Source organism: Stenella coeruleoalba (assembly GCF_951394435.1).
Source record: "Stenella coeruleoalba genome assembly, chromosome: 7".
Taxonomy (NCBI): domain Eukaryota; kingdom Metazoa; phylum Chordata; class Mammalia; order Artiodactyla; family Delphinidae; genus Stenella; species Stenella coeruleoalba.
In genome coordinates this window covers 28,694,833-28,722,743 of record NC_137153.1, presented here as the reverse complement: position 1 = coordinate 28,722,743, position 27,911 = coordinate 28,694,833, and the positions used below count along the sequence as shown (strand labels likewise).

Sequence of the window (27,911 nt, the reverse complement as noted above, 5' to 3'; positions counted from 1 at the left end):
GCAGGCCAGGAGGCAAGAGGCTCCTGTTGTTGGCCGCACGCCCTTTTTTGGTATGAGGCCCCCTTGTCCAGGCCTTCTGCGCCCGGGAATTGGCAAGGATCGCCCACCTGGCTCCTCTCTCTTCTCCCCTCCGGCCTCCCGCCTTGTAGGCCAACCCCGCGGGCTGGGTTCCGGCGCGCTCCGGCCGCCGCTGCCCTGCCCTGGGCGCTGGGGGCGCACATGGCACACTGGGCGGTCGCGGCGCAAGGGCTGCGGGGCGGTCCCAGGGCGGTGGAGCGCGGCGGCCTGGAGGAAGCGCGGGGCCTGCCTGGGAGCGTTAAGGAAGTTGCCCAAAATGAGGAAGCGCCATGCACTGGGCGACTGAGGCGACTCCGGCGGCGGGAGCAGCGAGGAGGAGGGGGCTGCTCGGCGCGGCGCCCAGAGCTGCCCCCTAGTTCGCGCCAGTCCGGTTCCCGGAGACCCGCGCCCCGCCCTAGCCTCACCTGATACAGGTAGGTGTGGCCGCTTGCTCTCTCCGCTTGGGCAGTCGGGACGCACCTTTAGGCTTGGGAAGGCGGCGTGGAAGGGGAGAAGGCGCCGAGAGAGGGGAGGATGCGGCCCTTCCTCCTTGGCCCGCGCAAGGTCTGTGCGCCTATGCTAACCCAGACGGGTACGCCTAGGGCCCTCCTGCTTTGATAATCGGAGGGAACATTTGATAAAATTTTTCTATTGAAAACTAGTCAGTTGTGCCAGCTTTTCTCCTAAAACTAGTTAGTGCCTCTTGGGGTCCAGCTTTTGTACGGGGAGCCGGGCCCGTGGGTGGGGGCCTGTGCCGAGAAGCCAAAACTTCAGGTGCTGCCGCGAGCGCAGGAAGTGCGGAAGCGGCTGGGTCCTGGGAGACTTAGCTGGAGTCCGCAGGCACAAGAAACTCCGTGTCGGGGTCTCGGAAAGGACACATTTTCGTTTGGCCATTCACAGAATGCACTGGAAAATTCCACTGTATTTGTCGAAGTGACTCAATGTAGGGATGTTTATATGCCTGCAAAGGTTTTATTCATACTTTTACTACAGAAAGAAAGAGCAGTTGCATAAAACCATGAAAGTTTCTGAACCACTACGAAAATGTAGCATCATTGCCCTTTTTTCCACATTTTCATGGTAAAATAACTTCATCAGCCAGTGAATGACTTGAAGAGCAGTGAAGTTTTGTGTAGTCAAATGTGAATTTGAGTTAAAGATATTTTTGGTCATATTATGGCTTCAAAACCTTAAACCCACCTAAATAACGATACAAAAGCGAATTTTTTTTTTTTTTTTTGGTTTGTTTGAATATCAAGAACTAGCAAGACAATCATTGGAGAAGTTAGAGTTTCAGTCTTTTGGCTGTTTGAGGGGCAGTTGCTTGGGAAAGAGAATCTCATTCACGGTGCAGAGTCTTCCCACTCATTAACCCAAGACGTTCCCGACTGGTGATCAGAAGGCCCATGCCATCCTGCCAGGTGGCCTTTGGAAACAGGATTGCAGGTTATTTTAATGAGTTTGCTTGACTTGCCATAGATTCCCGTTTAACCCAAGTAAAACTGTTGACTGGAGATGTTCATTTTCTTAAACCCTGGAGGCATTTCAGTGTGTAATTAAGACTTGGAGATGTAATTTAAAGACTTGGAGATTCAAATTGTCACATCTGAATCTTCACGTTAAAAAAGAAAAATCATGGGATGATGGAGAATTCCTGAAAGAAATGGAATTGATTCTAGTATTTGTTTTCTTTGTTTTAGTAAGAACAAATTCATTGCTGTTACACAGGTGGCATTTTACTTAAATGCAATTTAATTCACTGATGTGCATATCACGTCTCCCTCTCCCTGCAAAAAAAAAAAAAAAAAAAAAAAAGGCCAAACAGTGCCTGGATATGTTTGTCTTTGAGGTAAAAGGTTTAAATACTTGTAAAGTATTAGGTATTTTAAGTGAGAAATCTTGTCTACTAAAAATATTTTATCAAATTATTTTGTTCTGTCTGCATTGAACTTTTGATCTGTTTAGGGAAATTTTGCGCTAAAATAGAAACATTTATATTCTTTGTATTTGGAGTGCTTCAATATGTAGGATTTTGTAAATCATCTTAATAACCAGAATGTTTTTAATGTTTTAAGCCAAGGATAAAAGTGAGGTGTATATTTTAGCTCTTTATCTTTCCTGAGGGATGAAATTGTCAGAAAGATAATTTTATCCCTAGATTTGCATTTCAGAAATAAGTTACCTTAGCCTTCTTTAGGTTCATATTTAGTATTCTAAGTGCAGGTCTGATTTCTCTATTAAACCAAAGACTTCTTAGTAGGACATCACTTAGCACATAGCATATCCATAATCATTATCCAAAACCCTTGTGCCAAGATATGTTTTGGAATTCAGGGTTTTTGAGAATTTAGAATTCAAATTTAGAATCTGAATTTCAGCCTTGAGAAAGGCATTTCTCAGAATTTAGAAAGGTTTGCATACATACTGATGCCATATGTTACACACCACTCCAACACAGCCTGGGCAGCATCCTATAATCCCACATGTTAATATTTCTGCACAAACAGTGTGAAAAGTCTCACTAAGTGGAATAAAGAGAGGCTACAAATAGCCGTGTGTCAATGTCACTAAATGAGGTTCCCTATAAAACTCACCAAAAAACCTTGTTTTTCAGCAGTTTTTGGAGTTAGGGCTATGGGACTGATTCTGTATTAGATTCTGTCAAGCTACCGATTTCTTTTGAAAGCAAATTACATTTCTACTGCCCAACAACTCACACTTTCCAGTAATTAGATGGGTAGTTCCCCCCTTTCCAGGAAGCCTGAAATAGCAAGACTTTCCTGAATTTTCAGTGATAACAATCAAAATACAGATCCTCCAAGTGAGAATACGATGTTTCATCCTTACTGAGAGACTTTCCAACAGCAAAGTTTCTGACAGTCTGATTCTAGAGAAAGAAGGCAGTAGTTACTTAAAGAAGGGCTATTACCACCCTTCACAGCTACATGGCCTTGGAAGAAATACTGTTTCCTGTTCACTTTGCAGCTCATTCTATCTCTGTCTGTTATCTGTACCTAAGGAATGGCCGGGTACTTTGTACAATCTGAGCTAATTTTTGCTTTCTCAGCTTTTCACCAAATAGATTTTTTTTCCAACGGTTCCCTAACTCACCACCACCCTGCCCCCCAACACTTTCTTCCACTTCTGGATTGATTTAGCTGCAAATGAGTGGAGAGAAAATTAGGAAATTAGGCCTTTGGGTAAGAAATTTTTTAAAAATGTCTGCACACTGAACATTGCTTTTCTTTTACAGCAGTTGAAATCAAAAGGCAGAGTCTTAAAGAGAGATTGGAATTAAATTGTCTGACTTAATTATATCTTACCATCTTACTCTTCTACCTTGGAATTGAACAAGTTGGGTTTTCTTTTTTTTCCACTCAGAAAAAGAGAGTTTTTTTAAACTGAGGAATTGTAGGAAGATTTAAAAAAACTAGGCTGATTGGATTTTAAAGGAAAAATTTATTCATTCATTTTGACTTTATATTAGCAGGAAAGTTTTCTACTAGCTTATAATTTTGTCTGGCAAAATGTTAGCCTGCGTCGGTTTGAATTTTTTTTTTTTTTTACTTTAATAAGAGTTATGTAAGTTTTGCCCTATGAATCCTGAAAGGTGGTTGCATTGGAATCTTAAGTATAGTCAAATTTAGCCACTGCCAAAAATACCAGTAGAAGAAAGAATATTTAGTTTCTATTATAGTGGGTTTAACAACTCAAAAATGACTCTTTCTTGATTCTTTTATTTCTGGGAAACTGTGTATTTGTTTTGGTGGCTGCCAGAGGCTGATGATGGGAAGAGGAAGGTGAGGATGATTTAGAATATTGTTAACACCTCAGTTACTAAGGGGGATATACTGAAAGCTTTTATGATGGACAGTATCTGGTAAGCAGCATCCTCTGTCCTGGGGGTACCTGTCTCTGACCCTGGAGTCCTGGCTCCTGAAACTGGAGAAGGCAGTATCCCTTAGTGCTGTGCTGGAGCCCTGGAGGGGAGCACAGATGTGGGAGGACACTGGGCTTGCAGATTGGCATGCTGAGTGTCACATCTTTGATCTGAAGAGAGTCTGGGCAGGCAGCAGGATTGACAGGAGAGTGTAGGGCTGATGTCAGGGTCCATGAGGCTCAGGCCTGGATACAGTCAATGGGGGGAGTGTGGAAGGAAGGAAGAGGGCCAAGGGCCAAGTGTTAGGAAAAGTCACAATTTAAATATTGGTTTGTTTAGTTATACTCAGAATGGCTACAAAGAGCATTTGAATGTCCAACAGTTAACCTCCTACATTCCCACTCCATCTTTTTGTCTTGGTCAGCCCAACAAGTTATTAAATCTATCCGTTTTCTGTTCAGTTGTCATGGAAATTTTTTGGTGGGACCAGAGTTAATCTTTCTTTTTATTTAATTTCAATTTATAAGAATACCTTCCAATGCTCTAGTACTGCTCCCCAAAAGCAATCTTTTAATCTTTTTAGCTCTTTCTTCTAGAATTTTCTTTCTTATTTCCTGATGTTATGTTCACTTGCACTTTTTTTTTTTTTTTAATGTATCAGTTTTAGACAATGTCTCCTGACTTCCTACTCTGATAAATAAGTGCATGGCAGTCCTAGACTCTTATTACTCAGGATAATCTTTCTACAGTTTAGGGTTAAGATGCTATTTGGTGTTTGTTTACCTTGCTGTGGTTATATTTACTGCTAGAGCACAGTATATAATATAGTTCCATTTTCTTTCATTTACTCCATGTTGGTTTTCCTGGTGTAAACTCTTGTTTCATTTTTGTGTGTTCTCAGTTGGTCCTGTACCTGTTACAATTCTCTCCCCAGCTCTCTGACACAAAGCTAAACACCCCCCACTTGACTCAGTTTCCCACTGAGTCAAATATACCAAGCAACCTATCAGTTCCACTTCTCTCTTTTTCTGGAACCCTCCGCCTCCTTATGCCAGTCTGACGGTTTCTTTTCAGTCTTGCTACACACCTATTAATAACTGAAGCATATTTTGGGGAGTTGGTTAGCTAAATATATTTTCTGCAAGTTGCTGCCCTGTATACTTTTTGGAGTCTTAACATAACTCTTATCAACATTCATGTAGCTTTCAAATCCATTGTCATAATTGTTGAAAACATTTTCACCAAACTTTTGATTTCTATGGATATTTGCTCATTTATATAACTTATTACTTTTTGTAACTTTTGGAACTTTTATAATTTCTCCCGTCAGGACATATTCTGAGTCATGCTTCGTGAAAGATTACTTTTAGCTCCAATTTAGCGGTCAGCAGCTACGTTTTAAATCAGTCTCAGTGTTACCTCTGTATTTGCTCTGACCCTGATGGTTTATTATCTGATTGATGGGAATATGTATTTTCCTGGGACTAGGGAATCCACAGGGCTTTAATCAGATGGCCAGCCTCGATTCCCCGGATTTCTGAAGTGGGTGCTGTGCAATTTTAAATGGTATTCCCGAGGAAGCTTTCCTTGTTGAAGTGAGTGAAATGAGAGACAGAATAAAGTTGAGTAAGCAGGGTAACTGTCGTGGGCTTGTTCAGAGCCGTTGTGCAGGTGTTGTGCATGGTCAGGACATACGTCACTGAACTCTTACACCCCTGTGGTCATAGGATGCATTCATTGGTTCTTGGAGCACCTTGGGGACCAGGACTTCCGAAGTCCACTTTGGGAAACACTGGGTAACCTGCTACCCCTTTACAAGATCCTCGGGCTTTGCTTAGGTGGAGGCAGAATACCTCTTAAATGCTAAGAGTATTTTTTTTAAATTAATTAATTTATTTTTTGGCTGTGTTGGGTCTTCGTTGCTGCGTGTGGGCTCTCTCTAGTTGCAGCGAGCAGGGGCTACTCTTCGTTGCAGTGTGCGGGCTTCTCATTGCGGTGGCTTCTCTTGTTGTGGAGCATGGGCCCTAGAGCGCATGAGCTTCAGTAGTTGTGGCGCTTGGGCTCAGTAGTTGTGGCTCACGGGCTCTAGAGCACAGGCTCAGTAGTTGTGGCGCATGGGCTTAGTTGCTCCCTGGCACGTGGGATCTTCCCAGACCAGGGCTCAAACCCGTGTCCCCTGCATTAGCAGGCAGATTCTTAACCACTGCACCACCAGGGAAGTTCCAAAATGCTAAGAGTATATGAATCACTTGATTGCCCTAATGCTTCAAAGTCACAGTCACTGAATATTTTTATCAACAGTGGTTGAGAGTAGGGGGGCTGAGGTCCCACTGGGTTCAAATCTCACTGAGTTTTCAAGCTACAGTTTTTAGTTTTTGTAGATGGAAGGATTACAGGGGATTTCACTGTGATGTACGGTGGAGATCATGCATGCAGTGCCCATACCTGGCCTGTGGTTAGAACTGGCATAACTGTCACAGTCTCTCCCAGGTGGGTGGCTCTGGGAGTCTGCGCCTGTAGTCTTGGCTGGAGGCTAATAAGAGCAGTCCCAAATAGGTCACAGATGAGTAAGTACTGTCTCTGAAGTTAGTTTCTCTGGCCTGCAAGATGGGAGAACTTTCTATCATTTTCTTTTTGAAAAGTGTTGAATTGCATAACTGATGTCTAAGTACATATCCATTGGTGAAGAATTCAGATATAACAGGCGACATTGAAGCCCTCCTTAACCACCACCCTCAGCCCCAGCCCATCCCCACTGAGAGAGGGCAACTTGGTGCATATTCTTCTAATCTTTCATCCTGTGCATTCATGCATGTGTATATATGTGTGTATTTTTAGACGATGTAGTGGTGGTGGTGGTGGTGGGGTGTGTGTGTGTGTGTGTGTGTGTGTGCCTTCTTAATACCAATATCATCCTGCAACTTTCTTTTTTGAATCAACAGTATTGGGGGAGCCCTTCCTATCAGTGATCATCGTGCTTTATTCCAGGGTGAAAAATGATTGTTTATTGCTAGACATTTAGGACTTTTTTCTAATTTTTGATACTGTAAACAAAGCTGCAGGGAATGCACTTTTTCTTTCATTCTTTCCCTCTGTTTTACCCTTTTCATTGCATTTCATGGAACTGACAGGTTAATTACTTTCTTAAGAAAGATCTTCAGCCCTGTCCATCCTGTTATTCAGGCCATCTATTGAGTCATTTATATTTTAGCAAGCACTGAAGGTAGTTAATTATTTATTTTTTAAGTGATACATTAGGCTCTTGCCTAATACTCTTTTTTTTTTTTTTCTAATATTTGTTTTTATTACTGGTTCCAGCGTAGATGTTCTCTTCTTGCTCCATGACCTCTGTCTTCTTTGGCACCTACTCATCTGTTTGCCCATTGGGTGCCTTCCTTTGTGCGGTTAGCTTTCCTGATGTGCTTGGTACTTCTAGGATGTATGCTGGTCTTGTTTTTGAGGTGCCCTACAAGTTAGTCTTTTAATGCTGTGTGTGTTGCATGGCCCTCTTGTAACCTGTCCCCCATGAGATGTGAGGAAGGTGAGACGTGAGCAGGGCAGGACGAGCCAGTAACCAATGGGGGGGGGGGGCGGTGCAGGTGCTCTCTGTTCTTCATGGATGTGGCCATACCCTGCTTCTTCAAATGCACGTCTTTCCTACAGAGGGACTCCTGTTGCTCTTAAGGGTGCCAGCAGCTGAGGAGTTGGAGAGGGCTTGGCTGCCTGCCTGCTTCCCGCTCTGCTTCTCCCTCACCCCATCCCACCCAGGCTTTGTCATTTCCAAGGCACCACACCCTTGGCTCTTCACAGCCATCCCCAGCTGCCTGCACTTAGGCTGTGGTTTCTCTCTTCAGTTTGAGCCCATCTCGCTCTGCTTCCTTCAACGATAGCAGTAGTTTCCAGCCCACTAGTAATATGCCTCCTTTGCTCCCCAGCGTGGTTATGGATTTATATTCTATGTTATTTTCAATGCTGTTTCTTTTCTTTCTCTGCATTTATAGCTGCTGTATTTACTTGAAGGGCAAGTCCACCACTTCCTTTTTTCCTTTCTTTTTTTTTAGCAACACCAATCAGCTGATGGTCATAGCTGTGAAGGAAGTGACAGGGAGGAGGGAGAGGAGCTCTCTAGAGCAGGCATGAATGGCAGGCTTGGGGCTTCTTTGGTCTTCACTGTTGCCCTGAGAGCTGGGCCAGCCATCCTGTAGCTTAGGCAGGAAGTGTGTCCAAGGAGAGGGCTGCAGTGGTCAAGTCTGTACTGATTATTAGGAAATTGCTAGTCCCAAATCATAAGTTTCTTAGAAACATGTTTAAGGACACCAGAGATATTAGAGGGAGAAAGGATCTTGGAGAATGTCTAATTCAACCTGCTGGTAAGCAGTGAGGCCCAGAAAGGTAAAGTGACTTTCACTTATCCAGCTGCTAAGTGATGGTGCTGTGATTCGAAGCCGAAAACCCAGGTGTTTCTAATCCAGAACCAGAATTCCTATCCACTACTCCAATGAGGAGCAAAAAGGGACCTGCCATCATGCCTGGTGGTGAGAAGATTTCAAGTCCTATCAGTGGAGACAGGAGCCTGAGAAGGCAGCCGGAGGGCATAAGCCCAGTTTGACGTGTCGATTCACTCTTTTACCAGTAGTTTTAGAAAACTTATTATTATCTTTATAGCTTTGTGTTGAGAAATTAAGCAAATTCAGTAGGAATTGGACAAAAAAATCCTGAATCAATGACAGGTTAATATGAGAATATCTGATGTTTTTGCATACGTCTCCTTCCAACACAGATTGAGCTGACTTTCAAATTTACCACCCAAAGGGCACTAAAGTAATGTGAGAAGCTGGTTTAAAAGGACGCACCAAGCCTTTGTCTGCACATCAGGCCTGCATCTCTGTGGCTGTCCCCACACAGGACAGAATTGCTACTCTCTGCACACATTACTGTCCCTAGAGTTGGGGAGGGGACATACATGGGGTCCTGAAGGTTGGAATGGAGGAGATAAAGGAAAATTTCAAAAGTAGTTCTATTCCATGGTGGAAACACTTGTGATGCAGGTGGGATTTCAGTGGCTCAGTGAAAGAAAGGCAGCTTGACAACTGCAAAAAAAGATGCCTTCTAGAATGAAGATAGAAAAGTCATGTATGATTTCCCCGAAGGAGCCAATACCTGCAAAGATGTGTGCACGATATTCTTTCTAGATTATCCCTTCTAAGAAAACTCTGGGAACTGTCAGTATCCATTAATAGAGGAATGGTGTATTAGTTTGCTAGGGTCGCTGGAACAAAGTACCACAGACATTTATCATGTCACAGTCCTGGAGGCTGGAAGTCTGAGATCAAGGTGGGCAGGGTTGGTTTCTCCTGAGGCCTCTGTCTTTGGCTTGTGGACATCATCTTCTCTCTGTATCTTCACATCTTCTTCCCTCTATTGCATGTGTCTGTGTCCTAATTTACCCTTTTTATAAGGACATCAATCATAGGGGATTAGGGCCTACCCTAATGACCTCATTTTAACTTACCCCTGTAAAGACCCTATTTCCAAGAAAAGTCCCATTCTGAGGTACTGGGGGTCTGGACTTCAACATATGAATTTGGGAGGGGAAACAGGTCCTCCCACAGCAGGTGGTTAAGTGGAGCCTGGTCTCTCCTCCCAAGTGGCCTTGCTGTGCTGCCATTGAGAGCACAAGAGAGCTCTCCGGTATCATGATGGAGAGATTTCTAAGCCAGCTGAAGTGAGCTTTGTGCACAGATGGTTATGGAACATGATGTACGTGGACACCACACACAAAACTAAGCAAATTAAAATGCTCAAGAAACAATTGTCCTTCCACCTTAGATTAGCATTATTTTTAAGAAAAGAAACCTATGAGACCCAGAGAAAAAAATGAAACATAAGAATGATGAGGAGAGACAAATTCTGTAAGATCTTAAGGCAAAACTGCAATGGAAAGTGGGGCAACAGACACAAATTTCACATGGAAATTAGTGCAAAGCAAGGGTGGCCTTTCCCATCAGTCAGGAAATGGAGCATGGGTTATCAATTAATGGTCTTGGGAAAACCAGCTGATAATTTGGGAAAAATAAAGCTTTGCTCTGTATACCAAAATAAGTTCCGAATTTAACAAAGAATAAAAATATAACAGTGCAATCATAAAAGTGCTAGAAGAAAACAGGTGAGTTTTAAAATAATTGTGGAGTGAAGGCCTTTATAAATATGGTAGGAAATATGGAGCCATAATAGAAAACAGTTGATAAGTATGGTTTTCTAAAATTGTAAGCAAGTCCTTATACAAATGAAAATATATATATAAATAAGTGAGGGAAAAAACCTATAAAATGTATTTATTTTCAAGGTCTGTGGTGAAGGACCAGTAGCCTTCATATGCAGTGAGTTCTTTCAAATCAATGAGAAAAATAAACACACTCCAATACAAAGATCAGTCAAGGACGCGAACAGGCAACTCAAAATGTAAATGAACCGAAAGCACACAAATATGCTTTGCCTCTGTGTAATCTTGCATTGATTTAAGGGTTTGCTGTGTGGTGAGGTGTGGGGAAAAGAGACACTCCCACAGGTCAGCACCAGCAGGGCAGTTGGGTAACGTCTTCTGAAATGTAAAGCGCACATGTGTTTTGATTCAACAATTTCACTTTTAGGAACTTATTGCACACATAACTTAACAAAGGTGGGGAAATATATGTGCATACAGTAATTCATTGCAACATTTTCTTTTGTAATAGCAAAGAAAGAAGGAAGGAAGGAAGGAAAGAAGGAAGGAAGGGGGGGAGAGACAGAGAGAGAGAGAGAAAGAAAATAAAGAAAGAAAGAGAAAAGGAAGGGAAATATGTATCATGCCTGGTTAAATAAACTATGGTATATCCATGCATTGGAATCATATGTGGCCTTTTTAAACATGTGGAATCTTGTAGACCAAAAAATAAAGATGTCCAAGTTATATTCAGTGAAACAGCAAAATGTAATATATTGCTATATTTTTAAAAACACATACATGCACATAGCCATGTAGGCTCTATTGGAATGTTATTTACTACATATAGATGCAAGTCTGCCTATACCGATGTGTGTGTGTAAATATGCAGAGAGATCCAGAAGCAAAGTTACCAAACTGTGAGTAGCAGTTGTCTGGGGAAGGCAGTAAGGGAATTGGTTTTGAGAAAAAAAGTGCAATGTACATTTTTACTCTGCATACAGATGTTTGCAGTGATCATGATAAAATGAGGTTTGCTTAGGGGTCTGGGGGCTAAGTAGGATGAGACCAGGAAAAGAACTAATTCAGCAACAAAGCATCAGTCATGGCTGTTGGGACCATTCTGTCTCCAAACAAGGCATTAGGCTTGGAGAGGTTGGGTGGTTTGCCCAGAGTTATACAGTCGAGGTTCTCAAGTGTGCCTATGCACAGCCGTCACCCGAGCTTGTCTGGCCCACTGATGCCCAGCCTGCCTCCAAAGTTTCTGATGTGGTCTAATGTGTGACCTGCCTTTGGAAATTCATGATTACGGCCTCCCCACCAAGTACAGCAGCCAAGGTTGAGTACCACTGGTTTAGAATGAGTTAATGGGATTGTATAGCACACAGGCACATCCTTCAAGCCTCATGCAATTTCCACCAAATTTGAATGTATTGGTACACTGGGTATAGTGGCAGCTGTGTGTGCCTTTGACTGTAGAGACTTTGGGCATATTAGCTGGTGCATCCCCACTTTGTGTGTGTGTGTGTGTGTGTGTGTGTGTGTGTGTGTGTGTGTGAGAGAGAGAGAGAGAGAGAGAAAGAGAGAGAGAGAGAGGGAGAGAGAGAGAGACTGAGAGAAGGAGAATGATTGAGAGAGAGAACTCCCATGTTTCTATGATGCAAACACTCCATTCCTTGGGAACGTGGATTCATAAAGTCTGGAGGCCTGTGGCAGTTACAGAGGCAGGCATTTGAGGGAGGATGTCAGCGTGTTCTCAGCACACTGCTGTGAGACTTGTGGGAGGTGAGCGCGTTGAAACAATTCTCAGAGAAAGAATGTGCGCACTGGTCTGATAGAAAAGCCACCAGTAACATTTTCTACCCAAGATAAACTGAATGATTTCCATCTCTCAGATTAGTTCTTAGTGTGACTCCAAGTCCACTGTACTTATCTTCTGTCATCTGCCTGTTTCATGTGAGATGGTTTTTCTCAAGAGAAGGACGTGAATGAACAGTCTCGCTGTGGGTGGAGAGCCAGGGCCTGGGTTTCTTGGTGTCTGTGACTTCTGGGCCTCGAAGCCTGCAGCAGATGGTGACAGAGGGGCCGCTCCCGCTATGGGCCATTTGGGGACAGTCTGTGGCTGGGCCTCCCGGTACTGACCCTGTCCGTCCAAGCACACACGTGGGAGCACCATGCAGCACTCACATGGGGAGACCCTGGGGCTCACCAAGGGCACCCACATCTATATTTTGTAATAAAACTTCTAGGACTGTAACCCATAAACATCCAGTTCTGAAAGCCCCTCTGGGGGCAGTGTGGGTGGCGGAAGCAGACCAGGCACACACCTCTGATGCTGTTACTGACCAGGATTCTTGGCCTCCTTAAGCAAAAGAAATTGATCAGAGGCCAGACAAGAAATTCAGGCAAGGCTTTATTGGGGCCCCTGCTGCAGCAAGGGGGAGCGGGAACAAGTTAACAGGTTCCCTTGCTTGCTCCCTGAGGTGGGGGGGTGAGCTGTTTCCTTATATGGGGTGACGGTAGGGGTAGGTCCGGGGGGTCAGGCCAGAGGGGTGACTTAGGTGGTCTGCCCACCCCTTTGGTGGTGCTGAGTGCAGGGGGCATGCGCAGTACCCTGCTTTTGCTCCCGATCCCCTGCTTTTGCTCCTGGCTCTTCAGAAGTGGCAGTTGGGGCTTCTTTGGTCTTTTTTGTACCTTCTTGTCCATAATTTGCCCCAACTGTACATGCACATGGTTATTTTTAGTCTCTTATAGTTTCTTTGTATTTTGTTCCTGGAGGAGACGTTTGTCCAGGTGTGAACATTGCAGCAAAGGGTCCCAGGTGTCAGGTCCCAGGTCCCGGGTCCCAGCCTGTCTCAATTCATCCTTCCTTGAAACTCCTTCAGCTCTGGCCACCTCATCTTCAAAACTAGGCCAGAAAGACCTGCCCCTGGGTGGTTGTGGCACCCAGAGACCCACTGTGCAGAGTGCCCATCAGAATGGCTTGCAAAGAGGTGCCCTGCAGAGCAGTCGTATTTGGGTACAGGAAGTCAAGGAGCTACGTAGCCTCTGGTTACCTGGGGATTGAAAAGGGGGTCTTCTGGGGACAAAACGATATTAGAAGACTTTATGGGAAGGTCACAGAAAGAGTGGCTCTGGCCCAAGTGTCATTTGACTCTGAAGCAAATGAGTGTCTATTCCCTGGCAGTACACCTGGGAACCCTCCTGGGTTTTAACAGGCAGCCCTTAGGGAGCGTGCTCTCCTGTCCCCAGTGATTGGACAAGGATACCTTGCTCAGGGGTTCCTGGCAGCACTCTCACCTGAAGTGCTAAAATGCTGTGTAACGTTATTTTGGCCCTTGTCATATATTTTTACAACATCCATTTGGAGACCATGCTGTGGACATTTTTGTGAGCTCTGTGCTCCCAGCATGGGGCCCACTGTGCATGTGTAGGTGCTCTTAAAGTCCCCTCCTTACATTTCAATATGTCACATAGGATTTGGATACAGTAAGCTAGATATTTGGAGTAAAATGTGTCTCTCGTTAATAGAAAGAAAACCTACAGCCCCAAGCTTGGCCCAAGTAGGAGAAACATCTGGAAGGGAGAAGTGTCTGGACCATACAGCTTGTTCCTCAGGGTGAATTTATAATATTCCCTTTGTCGACCTGCAATCCCATCACTTTGGTCCCAGGGAGGTGCTGCCTGCTGCTCCACCTCGGACACCTAGCCCAGGTGAGGACAGATGGCCTCTCTCCAGCTTCCCTGGCAAGGACCTAGAACTGTGCTGTTCAGAACATTGCCACCAGCCACATGTGGCCATTTACATTTCAAATACTTAAACTGAAATAAAATGTAAAAATCAGTTCTCAGTCACAATGGCCACATTTCAGGGGCCGCTAGCCACATGTGGCTGGTGGCTCTGTGTGGGACAAAGTAGAACAAACATCTCCATCATTGCAGTACGGTTTTGGGGACAGATTAACTACTCTGTGTTACACCTGAGCCCCACGCGATTCTTCCTGGGGAGTCAGGAGACACAAGCTTCTACCCCCTCCCACGTTTCCTAGCCCTTGGTACCACTGCGTGTGGACGATGCATCATTACACTTTTCCATGTGTGGACCCCAGTTGTCTCCCATTTCCTTAAGAGGCTCTGACCCTGGAAGGTGGTGGTGGCATCAGAATGCCCACATCCTTCAGATGAGACCCCAAGTCTTGTCCACAGGATCTGGCCTGGCTCTTTCATCCTCAACACAGTGACAGTCTCCTACTCACCACAACAGCTTCCACCAACACAGATACACAGCACACACCTACACGTGTGTGCACACACACATGCAAACAAACCATGGCAGTCTGGGTAAGTGAGAGGTTACTTACTAATGAGTAACATAGGAAGGGAAATGGTTCCCAGTTGTTTTCTTGGAGCGGTCTAGTGGGAACCCAGCCTTGGAGAATACTAGGCTGCGGTTAAGCACCCTTTGATTCAGTATAGTTTCTGAAAGAATAAACTAGTTTTTTGTTCAAGAGGATTTAGAGGTAATGGAAAGAACTTTAGTACTGACTAATTTCTGTGCAGTAAAAAAAAAAAAAAAATCCAATGTCATTTTCTCAAAATATTTGGAATCCAAGGTTCTGTCCACTTTAAAATGAAGATTTGAAGAGAGAGTGTGCTCCTCGTCAAGACAAAATGAGGAAAATGCAGTGCTTACCACGTGACCATGTTCTGTTCTTGCAAATACAAGCAAACAAGACTCATTTCTGGAATGTGCATTTGAGAACTCCGAGGGCAGTGGCAGGGGTGAGGTGGGCTGAGACGCAGGTCATCCTGTGAGAGGCAGCACCCGAGGAGCCTGCAATGGGGAGGGGACAGGTGGAGGGGCCCACCGCAGGCAGGGAGACCCACTCCATCTGGGCGCCTGCCCCGTCCACTAGGCTCCATCTCTGCCTCATTCTCATCCTGGGTGGCGGGGGAGAGATGTGCCATTTGCCTGTCTCTGGAATTCCTGTGCTGCTCAGTTTCAGGAGAGATAAAACACCACAAGAGAAGCGGTTGGAAGGGTTTGCGAATTATAGAACTTCCTTTCATGATTCAGCCCGACATCAGGAAGTGGAGCAATACGTATGCTATTCCCAAGCTGACTTCATGCCCCGGCCAATACGCATGCGTGATGGGCGAGGCGAGCACGGGCAAGATTCTTTTACCTGAATTACTGTGTTAGCAAAATAAGTACGTCTCAAAATCAGTGTGTGTGAGGAGGTTTTATTGAACTGAAAGTGGTTTCCTGAATGATGCCTTTCCTGTTTCTCCTTTAGAATTCTATGTAAAACTTTGAATTTTTTACTCTGCCCATCTTCCTCCATTCCATAACCCGTGCCGCTGCTCACTTCAGTGGTCAGCTCTGTTTGGATCAGTTTTGAACCTTCCATACAGAGGCAGTAATTCTAGAGCAGTGATTCTCAGTCCTGGCTGCTCATGAGAATCACCCAGAGAACTTAAAAAAAAAAAAAAAAAAAAAAAAAATTAGTGCTGTCGGGGCCCCAGCCCTGGAGGTTCTGAGTTAGTTTGGGCTAGGACCCTCTCACCAGTACTTCAAGTACCCTGGTGGTTGTCACCTGCAGCCAGGGTAGAGAATCACTGCTCTGGCCTAGAGCTTTGCTCTTGAACTTGCTGTTGAAAGCACTCTTCTGTGATTTTATGTGCATACCCAACACCTGGGGCAGCAGCCCAGGCCCTCAGACTTAGACACCCTAGGCTGCTGTGGGCCCCGAGTCTGCACAGATAAGAAGCATCTGGAGTGATTTTGAAGCCATCTTGGAGGTGTAATGGGCCTGCTTGGCCTTTGGACTCTTGGCAGAAGCGTTAAAGCCTTGCTACTTTTCACAATCCTCTTAGTCCATGTCCTGAAGTTGTGCTGCTTGTAGCCAGCCCTTAGCCCAGCTGGACCTTTTGTCTCTGGGCTGGACACTCTTGCCTCCTCTGGGGACCTCAGCCCTCTCTATGCTGGCTGGGAACATGGCCCAGGAGAAGTCTGAAGCCCAGTACCTTCCTTCCCTTTATAGGATCCTGGATAAGAGAATCCAGGAGAAAAGTCCTCTTTTATTTCTGGAAATTTACTTTATGACTCTAAACATCTCTTCCACTCCTTTATTTAAATTCTCTACTTCAGGAACGTCCATCTTGCATATTTTAGATCTCCTTTGTCCTTCTAGTCCTTTTCTGTTGAATTCTTTCACTCTTTGTTCATCTTCATTTCATTTTTCTCAGGCTACTCCATCCTGTCCACCACCTTCTTCACAGTGTTAATGTCTGCTCTCTTTTTGCTGTTTGAAATAATAGCCATCATTTCTTTCCTGCATTTTCCTCTGATCTCCAGCTTATTTCCCATGACTTTTCTTGCCTTCCCGTCTCATCCCCTGCCTTTCATGTCTCCATTTAGAGCTACTGTTTTTAACAGTGACTCTTCTGTGAAGTCCTTTGATTCCATGGCTATATGTGTGGTTGTGATTTCATCTGCCCCTTGGGAAGATTTTCTGGCCAATGTTCTTTGTGTGCTATTTGTTTCTCTTGTTGCTTCTCTCCTTTTATTCTTTTAGTGTAATTGTACAGATCCAGGGTAGGTTCCTCATCTTGGAAATGAATCATGTCAGGGAGCGGCCCAGCATGTGTTCTAGCCTAACAGAATATCTTCCTCATTTTAAGTAATGCTGTGTGTGTGTGTGTGTGTGTGTGTGTGTGTGTGTGTGTGTGTGTGAGTGTGTGTGTGTGAGAGAGAGTGGGGGGGAGAGAAAGAAAGAAAAAGAAAGAGAAAGAAAGGAAAGGAAGGAAGGAAGGAAGGAAGGAAATGAAAGAAAAAGAAAGAAAGAAAGAAAGAAAGAAAGAAAAAGAAAGAAGGAAAGAAAAGAAAGAAAGAAAGAAAGAAAGAAAGAAAAGAAAGAAAGAAAGAAAGAAAGAAAAAGAAAGAAAGAAAGAAAGAAAGAAAGAAAAGAAAAGAAAGAAAAGGAAGGAAGAATTGCTTAAACCTTTACTTCTTCCCATGGAGGCTGCTAGCCTCCTCTCTCCTCTCAGAATCTCCTCTCCACCCCTGGGTGGTGGCTGGCTTCCTCCGGCTCTATAGAAGCTACACATCTGCAGGCTTTGAGGTCTGCAGCAGCACCTCCGCTTCCTTGACCATCTTCCCTAAAAGTCTTCATGCTCCCAGGACAAGCCTTTGCTGCATTTTGTTGTTCCTCTTGGGTTGTTGCTCCGGGTGAGAGCGGTCTACTACTTCCATGACATTTCTCTTTCTTGTTCTTTTTGGGGGGTGATTTTAGAGAGAAGGGGGTTGTGACATCTTTACTCGGTCAACATCCAGGCTATCTGATATTTTGACATTCATCATACAGGACAACTTTAGCGTGTTTGGCATTTTTGTCAAACAACTAAGTTTCTACAGGAACAGTTAAGAACAAACAAACAGAAAACTTCAGAATGACCACAAAAGTTCACGTGGCACTCTTTGCTTCTGCCAGCCTCTCTGATCTACCTGGCCAACTGGGGCCGTTTTATTGGCTGGTTTCTTGATCTGTTCATTACGTTGATTCACTGGCCACCTTCCATGAGCCAGGGATGGTGGCAGGTGTTGAGGCTACAGCTGTAACCAATATCCTTCTCTGCACTCAAGGTGTTTACAGTCAAGTTGAAAGAAAGAGCAGGCCCAGCACCAGGACTTAATCAGACGTAACCTCATTTATTCTTCACAATAACCATTTAAAAAGTTCAGAAAAGAGCAATAACACTCATAATTAACAAACACTGCCAGTTTACCATTTTTGCATTTATTTCTTCTAAAGAAAGAACATCCCAAATAAAGTAGAACCCTTTTTATGGAGAGTAACTTGCTCAAGGCTGGAGAGCTGGTGAGCAGCAGGCCCCTCTAGGTACAAAGTCTGTTTATTCTTTTATTTACTTTGCTGCATTGCCTCGTGTACGAGGCATTGATTGTGCCGTGTTAGCTGTGCGGCTCATCTACAGCAAATATCAACACGTATGATAGTAAACCAGACGGATTTTTCTTATGCAATGGACTGATTTTTAGTAAATGTAAATAAAGCCTACATTTTTGAGAGTGCCAAGAAACATCTTGTTAGAGAGCGAAGCAAAGAAAGGGAAAGGTGGTTATCAGAAGCTGAGATGAATTGAGATGTGAAATTTCCAAATGTTAGTATCCCTTTACCCTTGTGTTGATTTTTACAGTAACTCATACTTTTTCATCTAGCTTGTGACCATTGAGGCCCCTTGTGAATATTCTAGAAGTCACTCAAAATGGATAAAGAATGAATCTAAGACTTATATTTAGCATTCTGCAGGTTCCATATTTGCAAATTCACCTACTCACCAAAATTTATTTGTAACCCCCAAATCAGTACCCATGGTGCTTTTGTAGTCCTTTGTGGACATGTGCAGAGCAGCAAACTACTTGAGTCACCCTACATGCGTGTTCCTAGCTGAGGCTGAACAAGGTGAAACTCTGCCTTCTAGCTTCAGCTCATCCTATAAACAGTGTCATTTTGGGGGTCAATTGAGTGGTACATTTTAATTTTTGTGCTTTTTGTTGGTGATTTTGCTGTTTAAAATGGCACAGTGCTGGGGATTCCCTGGTGGCGCAGTGGTTGAGAGTCCCCCTGCCGATGCAGGGGACACGGGTTCGTGCCCCGGTCCGGGAAGATCCCACATGCCGCGGAGTGGCTGGGCCCGTGAGCCACGGCCGCAGAGCCTGCGCGTCTGGAGCCTGTGCTCCGCAACGGGAGAGACCACAACAGTGAGAGGCCCGCGTACTGCAAAAAAAAAATAATTAATTAATTAAAAAAAAATGGCACAGTGCTGAAGTGCTGTCTGGTGTCCTAAGGACAGGAAGGCTGTGTTGTACCTTATGGGTAAAATACATGTGTTAGATAAGCTTCATTTAGGCATGAATTATGGAGCTTTTGCTGTGAGTTCAGTGGTAATGAATCAACAGTATATATTAAATAAGGTATCTTTAAACAGAAGCACACATAAAACAAGGTTATGTATTGATTGGTTGACAAAAATGTGACCTTAGGCTCTTTGGAACCTAGCTGTGTATTTCCCTTAGGAGCAAGGGTTCAATATTTGCTAATTCAGTGTTTGTGGCAACATTATAAAACATAATTATCACAAATAATGAGAAATGACTGTATTTTATTATTTTTTTGGTACAAATCAGGGAAATGATTTTTAACACCCAGTTAGATGTGACTGTTTTTATGAGACATATCTTTGAAAGAAAAGAACTATTTTAAAATCCAGTGAAAATCTCTTTGCCTTGCATTTTGTATTAGTTAATTAAATTAGCAGGTTCTTCTTGAGCTTCTACTGTGTGCCTGGCACTGTTCTGGTACCAGGAGGACATCGGTGAACAGGTCCAGAGGCCAGATCACAATCATCAGGATTAAAAGTCCTGACACTTCATCAACATGATTTTTGTTTAAATTTGGTAACAACCCTAGTGAGTTCTCAAAACAAGAGTCTGATTCTCACACGAGTGTTTTCTTATGAAAGAATAGTTTTTCATAGCAGTATTTTTAAGTAAATATCTTTCTCATAACCAGGGACTGATTTTATGGCAAGTTCCCTCCCAGCTGCACAGTTGGAGGCTCGTGATGAAATGCTGTAAAACACACACACCAGAAAGTCCTCGTGGCTCCCAGTATTCAGACCCCTAGGTCATCACAGGTCATATTGGCACTGGCTGACTCAGAAGGTTGTCAGGCAGAAACTGCTCTGTGCAGCAGGGCGACGGCAGGCATTTCCCTCCAGTGGGGTCTTTACTGCATCATACAGCTCAGGTGTAAAGAGCCAGGTCCACACCCGGAGCATGCCCAGGAAGCCAGCTATCTCTTTGAACAACACTCAAGACAGCCTAAAGGTCCCACTGGAAACAGGCCAAACCTTTGGTTTTTATTAGATATTTATAGTTCCTCCAGTCCAGATGCAATTTATAAAATTAAATGCTAATTAGCACGAGCAAAAGTGGTGTTGCCTAAATAGGTGGGCACCACATAGCCAATGGGAGAAGGGCATCCTCTGGTGGGGCAGAGCCTGTTCTTTAGGTGGGAGATGTTGAACCCAAGCAATTCTTGTGATAAAGGTCATATGCTCCTTGGAGGATAAAATGTTGGTCATTTTAGCAGTTGGAGGTTTCTGGGAACAAAATACTTTCAATGATGTCATAATAGAGAATGTTTTTTGTTTAAGGCTCTATGTTTTCAAAGTTTCTTGCACCTTATTCTTGATCCTCTCTATCACTTTATGTGCTAGGAGTGTGTTTGTGTCTAGGGTGTGTGGTCATCCCCACTTTTTCCACTAAGATCCGTAAAATACAGAGCGTCTTTGCTGATCATCGTTGCCCAGGGCTGCAGTTGATGTGCCTGAACATAATCATGGGCCCTCGTGTAGTCAGAGTGGTGGCTGATGGGGACAGGCTTCAAATTTGTCTTTAAAGCCCATATTATGGAACGTAAGTTTTATGCTCATTTTTTAATCTTTTTGCATGAAAAAAAGCTTACATTTTTATCATGAATATTTTCTCCTATGCAGACACATGGAGAAAAGAGTGTAATGATCATGTGTATACTCATGACTTAGTTGTGGTAATATTTTTCCATATTTTTTTTTCTGAAGTGCCTTCCAAGTAAACTACAGATATTATAAAATTTCACCTCTAAACACTTTGATGTTCCTTTCTGAAAAAAGGCATGATATCCCCCCAACACAATTAGCATTAGGTGACATTTGTAATTATGGCATCACCCTAGCTGCAGAACCACAGAGACAGGTGAAGAGGAATGTGTGAACACACCATCCTGGGAGTGATTGGATAAGAAAACCTACGTAAGGAGGTCATTTGCAATAGTGAGGGTGTGCACTTAATCGTCACCCTGCCTGCCACTAGGACACTTATCCTCATGGCCAACCCGGGGCATATACCAGGTGCCAGGCTACATGCTGTGAGCACTTCACGCAGGTTGGCAATGGAATCCCCACACTGCTCTTGGAGGTGGGTTTCACCAAGATTCTCGTCTTGCAAATGAGGGAAGCTGAGGCTCAGCTGCAACAGGTCCAGTGTTTGGACCCAGGGACTCTTGTCTTAAGCTGGGACTCATGAGCCTGTCACAGACCACCTCTCCACCCCATGTATGCAAGGCTTTCTGTGACTCTACAAGAGGGTTCTGCCTGAAATAAGGCACAGAAAATGCTGCTTGACCTTGCTTTTCAGGTGAAAGTGAAAAGTGAACATTGCTGTCAAAACACAAGGCCCTTAATTTTGCAGAGTTATTGTAGTTTTCTTGGTGTAGACCTCAAATATTGTTAAAGGTTGTGCAGAGGGAAAAAGAAGGGAATTAAGACAATAAGGCCCACAACTTCTCTGTAATTTGGGAGAAGATTATGGTTTATTAATTAGCCAGGTAGAAAATAACACTGGTCAATATCTAAATGGGGCATATCAAGGTTTTCTAAATATATTGTATTTGGGGGAGTGTGAAAAACAAATATTTTTTTTCCTTCTGCATTCCAGACCTGCATGAAAAAGCAGAGACCTAATCATTTGAGGCAAAAGTAGTTTACGACTGTCTCAGAGCTCCTGAGGAGAAAATATGGAAATGGTGTACACTGTGTGTCAGAGGATGTTGGGCTCTCTAGTGATTTGGAGTGAAATAGTGTGGAGTGGACTCAGGACCCCAGAGCACCTGTAGGCTGCCTTAGATTTGAGATGAGCAGTTGGGACGCCTGTCTGGATAAAACTACAATGACATCTCACTCACTCACTCATTCATTATTCATTTGACAAATGTTTATGGACCAGAAAATCACGTCTGAATCATTCTTTCATTCATTCATAAATTCATAGGTATGATGTGGTTATGGACCATCGATTATGGAGTAATCACATCTGGATCATTCATTCATTCTTTCTTCTGACAAATGCTTATGGACCATCTGTTATAGAGTAATCACATCTAATTACTCATTCATTTATTCATTCATCTGACAAATGTTTGTGGGCCATCTCTAATAGGATAAATACCAGGTAAGGGTGAAAGAAAAGAGACACCATCTTCCAGTTTCAGCTTCAACAAATAAAGAACTTAAAATAGGTGTTCTCACTTTTATTCTTAGAATAAGAAAAAATCTGGACTAATTGTGATTCAGTGATTCTTCTTAGACTATCAGAGAACTGAAGTCTTAGGGCAGATTGTCACCTAGAAGTCTGGAAGAGACAGGTGTATTTAGAAACACCAAAACCTGCTTACCTGGTCTGATGCTGCTGGAGCCCTAACCAGACAGGAACTCTTAAATGGTCACTTTGGTGAGGCCAAGTGTGGACTAGTTTGAGAGAGAGAAACTCCAATAGGTCACAGTCTCAGAAGCATCTCCACTTTCTTGGGCTTTACCTGTAGAAACCTTGTTTTAAGGGTACCTGGGTTATGTTCTACTGAGGTATGGTAAGACACAAAGACACAGAAATAACTGTCATGAAGATAGAAGTTTTTATATTCACATATCTCTAGAAATAGCAGGCGCAGCATACCATGCTGGGCAACATGGGGAATCACCAGGTTTGGTCAGGAGGCAGAGGGAGAGGGGAAAATGTGGACAAGAGCCTTTGTTGTGGTTTCTGTGGGAAAGAACAGGTGAGGTAGGGTAAGTAGGCTTGGGATTGGCTAGTCTGAATGATTTCAGTGGGCCATGGTGCGTAGGGGCTGTCCCTAGTTGCCTGGTACCTGACCTTGGGATGATTGGGGCAGGGGAATAGTGGCTTGGCATGTAAATGAGGTTGGTGGGGGATTGATTATTTCAAATACAAAAGACACAGTTTTAGGAGAGTCCAGATGAAAAAAACAAAAACAAAACTCTTACCTACAGAGGAATAAGGATAAGAATTATAGCAGACTTCTCATCAAAAACAATGCAAACAAGAATTGGAGTAGTAAAAGATATGAAGTGTTGACAGGAAAAAAATAAAAGCAACAACCTAGTATCTCATATCCAGATAAATTTGCCCTTCAAAAGTGAAAGAGAAATAAAGACTTTCTCAAACAAAAACAGAAAATTCACCACTGGCTGACTGGCCCTACAAAAAATACTAAAAGAAGTTCTTTAGTGGAAGGAAAGTGATATAGGTCTGAAACTTGGATCTCTCTGAATAAAGGAAGAGCATTATAAAGAAGAGAAAAATAAAGGTAAAATAAGATATTTTGTTTTTCATAATCTTAATTGGTCAAAAAGTTAACTGTTTAAAGCAATAGAAGTAACTGTGTATTGGATGATTATAGCATATGGATACATGAAATGAATGACAGTATTGTCTTAAAGACAGGATGGAGGAATTGGGAATACTGTGTTACGGGGTACCTGTATATATGAAACAGTATAGTATTATTTGAAAATGGAATTTAAATTTTAAAATGTATTGATATATTGTAAACTACAAGACAACCACTAAAAATTTTTAAAAGATATGCTGGGAAGATATACAATGGAATCATATAAAATGCTTGATTAAAACCAGAGAAAGCAGAAACAGAGGAGAAAAAAGAACAAATGCAGTGAATTAAAAAAAAAAACAGATACAAACATTGTAGATATTAATCCAATTAAGTCAGTAATCACTTTAAATGCAAATGGTCTAAGCACACAAATTAAAGCACAGAGATTGTCAGAGTGGATCAAAAACCAAGACCCAACTGAATACTGTCTACAAGAAACCCACTTTAAATGTTAAAGCCCATATAAAGTAAAAGTAAAGGGATGGAGGAAGATAGTCCATGCTAACACTAATCAAAAGGATGCTGGAGTAGCTATATGAATTTTAGACAAAGCAGACTTCAGAAAATGGAAGATTATCAGGGATAAGGAGGTATGTTACATAATGATAAAGGGATCAGCTATCTAAGGAGACAGAACAATCTTAAACTTGCGTGCACATAACAAAAGAGCATCAAAATAAAAAAGGCAAACACTGATAAAACCGAAAGGAGAATAGACAAATCCACTATTACAACTGGAGATTTCCATCACCCTCTGTCAGTAATTGATATATGAAGTAGATAGAGAATCAGTACGGATGTAGATGACCTGAGCAGCACTGTCAATCAACTTGATCTCCTTGATACTTATAAGATATTCAGTCCAACAATGGAAAAATACAGGCATAGCTCGTTTTATTGCACTTACCTTTATTGTGCTTCACAGGTTTTGTGTTTTTTACAGATTGAAAGTTTGTCACAACACTGTGTCAAAAAACTCTACCAGTGCCATTTTTCAACAGCATTTGCTCACTTCATGTCTCCGCACCACATTTTGGTAATTCTCACCATATTTCAAACTTTTTCATTATTGTATAAATATTTGTTATGGTGATCTATAAGTGCCTCTCCTTAAGTGTGGGCTGTGCAGAGTTTCTTCCTTCCAAGGAGGGTGGTATGGAAAGGGGATGGGGTGGGAGAGCAACGTTAGAGTGGAGAAACCTGACAAACCCCATTTGCCCAGGATCAAAGATTAACATCAGTGGTGATAAGTCATGTTGACAGCACGCACCCTGGTAAGGTCTAAGGAGAAGGGAACTTTACCTCTGTGTTCTTCCTCCCCAAAACACATAACCCCCAGTCTAACCATGAGAAAAACATCAGACAAATGCCAATTGAAGCACATTCTACAAACTACTTGACCAGTACTCCTCGAAACTGTCAAGGTTATCAAAAACAAGGAAAGTCTGAGAACATGTCATGGCCAACAGGTGCCTAAGGAGGTATAACAACTAAATATAATATGGTATCTTGGCTAGGGTCCTGGAACAGAAAAAAAAAATACATTAGGTAAAAACTAAGGAAATGCAAAGAAAGTAATAAAGTATGGGCTTTAATTAATAATAATTTGTCACTATTGGTTCATTAGTTGTGAGACATGTACCATAATCATGTAAGATGTTAATAATAGGGGAAGCTGGACGTTGGGTACATGAAAGCTCTCTGTACTATCTTTGCAACTTTTCTGTAAATCTAAATACATTCTAAAATTAAAAGTTTATTTAAAAAGTAAGAGAGAGAGATGAATAGATATAATCTCGGCCCTCCTCAGGTAGACAGGAATTCATCAAATAATCAGACACGTCTAAGTAAAGGTAAATTAAAATTTAGTCAGAACAGTGGTCAGTATTGCAAAACAAAGGCACATGGTACCTTGAGGGGAGCTGGATGGTCTGAGAGCATCCGAGGATGCTGTACAGAGAAAGCCCACTGGGAGTGAGATCTGAGGGAAGCTGATGTGGATGCTGGGGGACAGGGGCACGTTTATCCTGAGATCAGAGAGTGGACAGTGGTGGATCTTCAGCAGAGAAGTGGTGTGATCAGGTTTTGTTTGAAGAGAGGACGTGTTTGGAAGACTGCAAGATAAGATTCGTGGAATTGGTGATGCACTACTTTCAGAAATTCGGAGGACAGCACTATCTGAGAGGACTTAGGTTTTCGTCTGTAGCCATTACATGGATGGAGTCCTTGAGCCAAAGTTCCTGCAAGTTCCTGGTGATGCTGATGTTGCAAAAGTTCTGAACTTGCATTTGGATGTGCTGATAGAGGCGCCTTTTCACATCCACCTGAGGGTCTCTAAAGGCAGTAGCTAAGAGAAGGGCTGGCTTCCAACATTGGTCTCCCACTATTACCTGTGTGTTTTTTGGAAAGTAACTGACCTTTTTGAGCCCAATGTCCAAGTCTGTGAATTGGGGGTGACAGTAGCCGCTACCCTTAGGGATGTTATGCAGGTCAGCCAATGCCCTACGAGGGAGCTGCTTCTGCTTGTCATCCTTGTCATCTTCGTCATCGTCCTTCTCACAGTCATCCTGGTTGGCATAAACCTCTTTGTGGCTTGGGTTTATCACCTGTAAAATGATAATGCTTTTTGCATTGAGCTGTCATTTTTGCTGGCTTCAGGGGCAGGTTGGCTACTGTTACTTTTCTGAACACATCCTTGGGAGTCTCCTGGCCTCACCCCTGTAAACCACCCACCGAGCTCCTTCCAGCTTCAGGTGTCTGGAGAGGGTGTCTCTCCATCTTGCCTTTCACGGATGTTTCCTCACCTTTTCAGAGAGAAGCCTGACTAGGCTCTTCCCAGCTCTTTTTCCAAGCGTGGGGGATGACGCAGCCTGGAGTGAGAAATTCAAAATCATTCTTCCTGCAGAGGGTGTGGATGTTTAGGAGATGCTTGGAAAGCACCTCCTGACTCAGCTTGAAGGACCTCACCAGAGGTCCTCTGTGGAGTTGTGTCTCCTGCTGGTACCATGAGCGGCTGTCTGCCAGGAGTCCTGGGAGCAGAGTCGGGGAGGGCTGGCACATGTACTCTGACCCTACACTTTGGCCTTCCTGCCATAATGACCTGCTTACCTCTCCAGTCTCCAGCCATGAATCAGTATCCTGAGTTCTCTGAGAAGGCCTTTCCTAGGATTCCTCTCCTATTCGATCCACCGTTTAGGTGGAATTTGAACTTACAATGTCCTAGGGCTTTTAAAAATATAAAATAACCAAGATGATTTTGGTATACCCCACCTAGCACTTCAGGACAATGTTTGCTTAGCAAGAACTCTTGGGAGAGTGCATTTCCTGGCTGGCTCAGCGTAACAGGATCAGCCATTGGTGCGATCTGTTCTGTTGGGTTCCATGTCCCTGGGGTGTTCTTTTGTACCCGCAAGTGAAGGAGGCTGGTTGCGTGGGGAACTGCACTTCTGCTTTCTGGTTGGTTTGCCGATTTGGGAGGAGAAGGCCCACTTCCCTAATTGCAGACACAGTGTGGACAGGAAGTATTCCAGCTGGTAAGGCTTGTCTTCTGCTTTCTCTCCATTTCTGCTGTTCTCCCTTTAAATACATCTCTCCATCTTGGGCTCTTTTCCATCCCATACTCCATGCTGTCCTGGGCTTCTGATTGCAGACCTACGCTTGAATCCAGAAAAGGAAGGTGGGTCAGATGTGTCTGAATCAAATAAATCCAGAAGGGTGACCTCAGAGTTCTACCCTCTGTGGCTGCCCACAGGAAGGATACCACACTCGTGCTTCAGTGAGTTCATGTCTGTGCTCATGTGTTGTGTGTACTCTTCCCTGTACAGCCAGCCTTCTCCCACTGACCGCATGCCCAGAAGAGCCGGGGCTCAGGTCTTTGCCATCCTACTCCTTGCCTGCAGTTATTGTGTGGTCAGATCATCTCTCACTCCCTCATAGAACCTTTTGCCACTTGTTTAAGCATTGGGTATATATATGTCACAGGTTTATGAAATCTAAGAATACGATCATAAGCTTCTATAATATTTTGCCATCATGAGTCACTCACATTATTCTTTCACTGACTAGGAAAAAAGTGATGGCTATTTTTAATGTAAAAATTATCTACAGAAAGTAAAACTTTCTGTAGATGATGTAATCCTTTCATTTAAAGGATTTAAAGGCGTGTTTCATTTAAATCAGGTGGTATGGTTTTTCTAGCAGCTGCAGGGTCCCTGTAAATATTGTGTGAATGAGGTGGGGGGACAGGAAAGTAAAATAGTGCCTGGAAGCTAAAAACTTTCTCCAGGTACCACCACAGGGGACAGGAGAGGCCAAGTCACTGTGAGATGACCACGGCCCTGCCAGGAGCTCTGTTCTCTGAGTGGGAAAGGGTCTTGGAAAGTCATCTGAATCAGGACCAGGGGAAACTCAGTAATTTTGCTGCCTGTTCAGATTCCCTGTGTGGTTTGCCCATAGGAAG

The 27,911-nt window shown here is 43.4% G+C and overlaps 1 protein-coding gene across 2 annotated transcripts in view; it reads left to right on the top strand.

The window, feature by feature from the left end:
* The first annotated feature begins 233 nt into the window (after positions 1-233).
* The window catches only part of SYK (spleen associated tyrosine kinase), a 96,858-nt gene continuing 69,180 nt past the window's right edge, over positions 234-27,911 (top strand). For both annotated transcript variants that reach the window (XM_079926836.1, XM_079926835.1), the window contains exon 1: positions 234-491. The gene's annotated coding sequence lies outside the window, so the exon portion shown is untranslated. The remainder of the gene's footprint in view (positions 492-27,911) is intronic.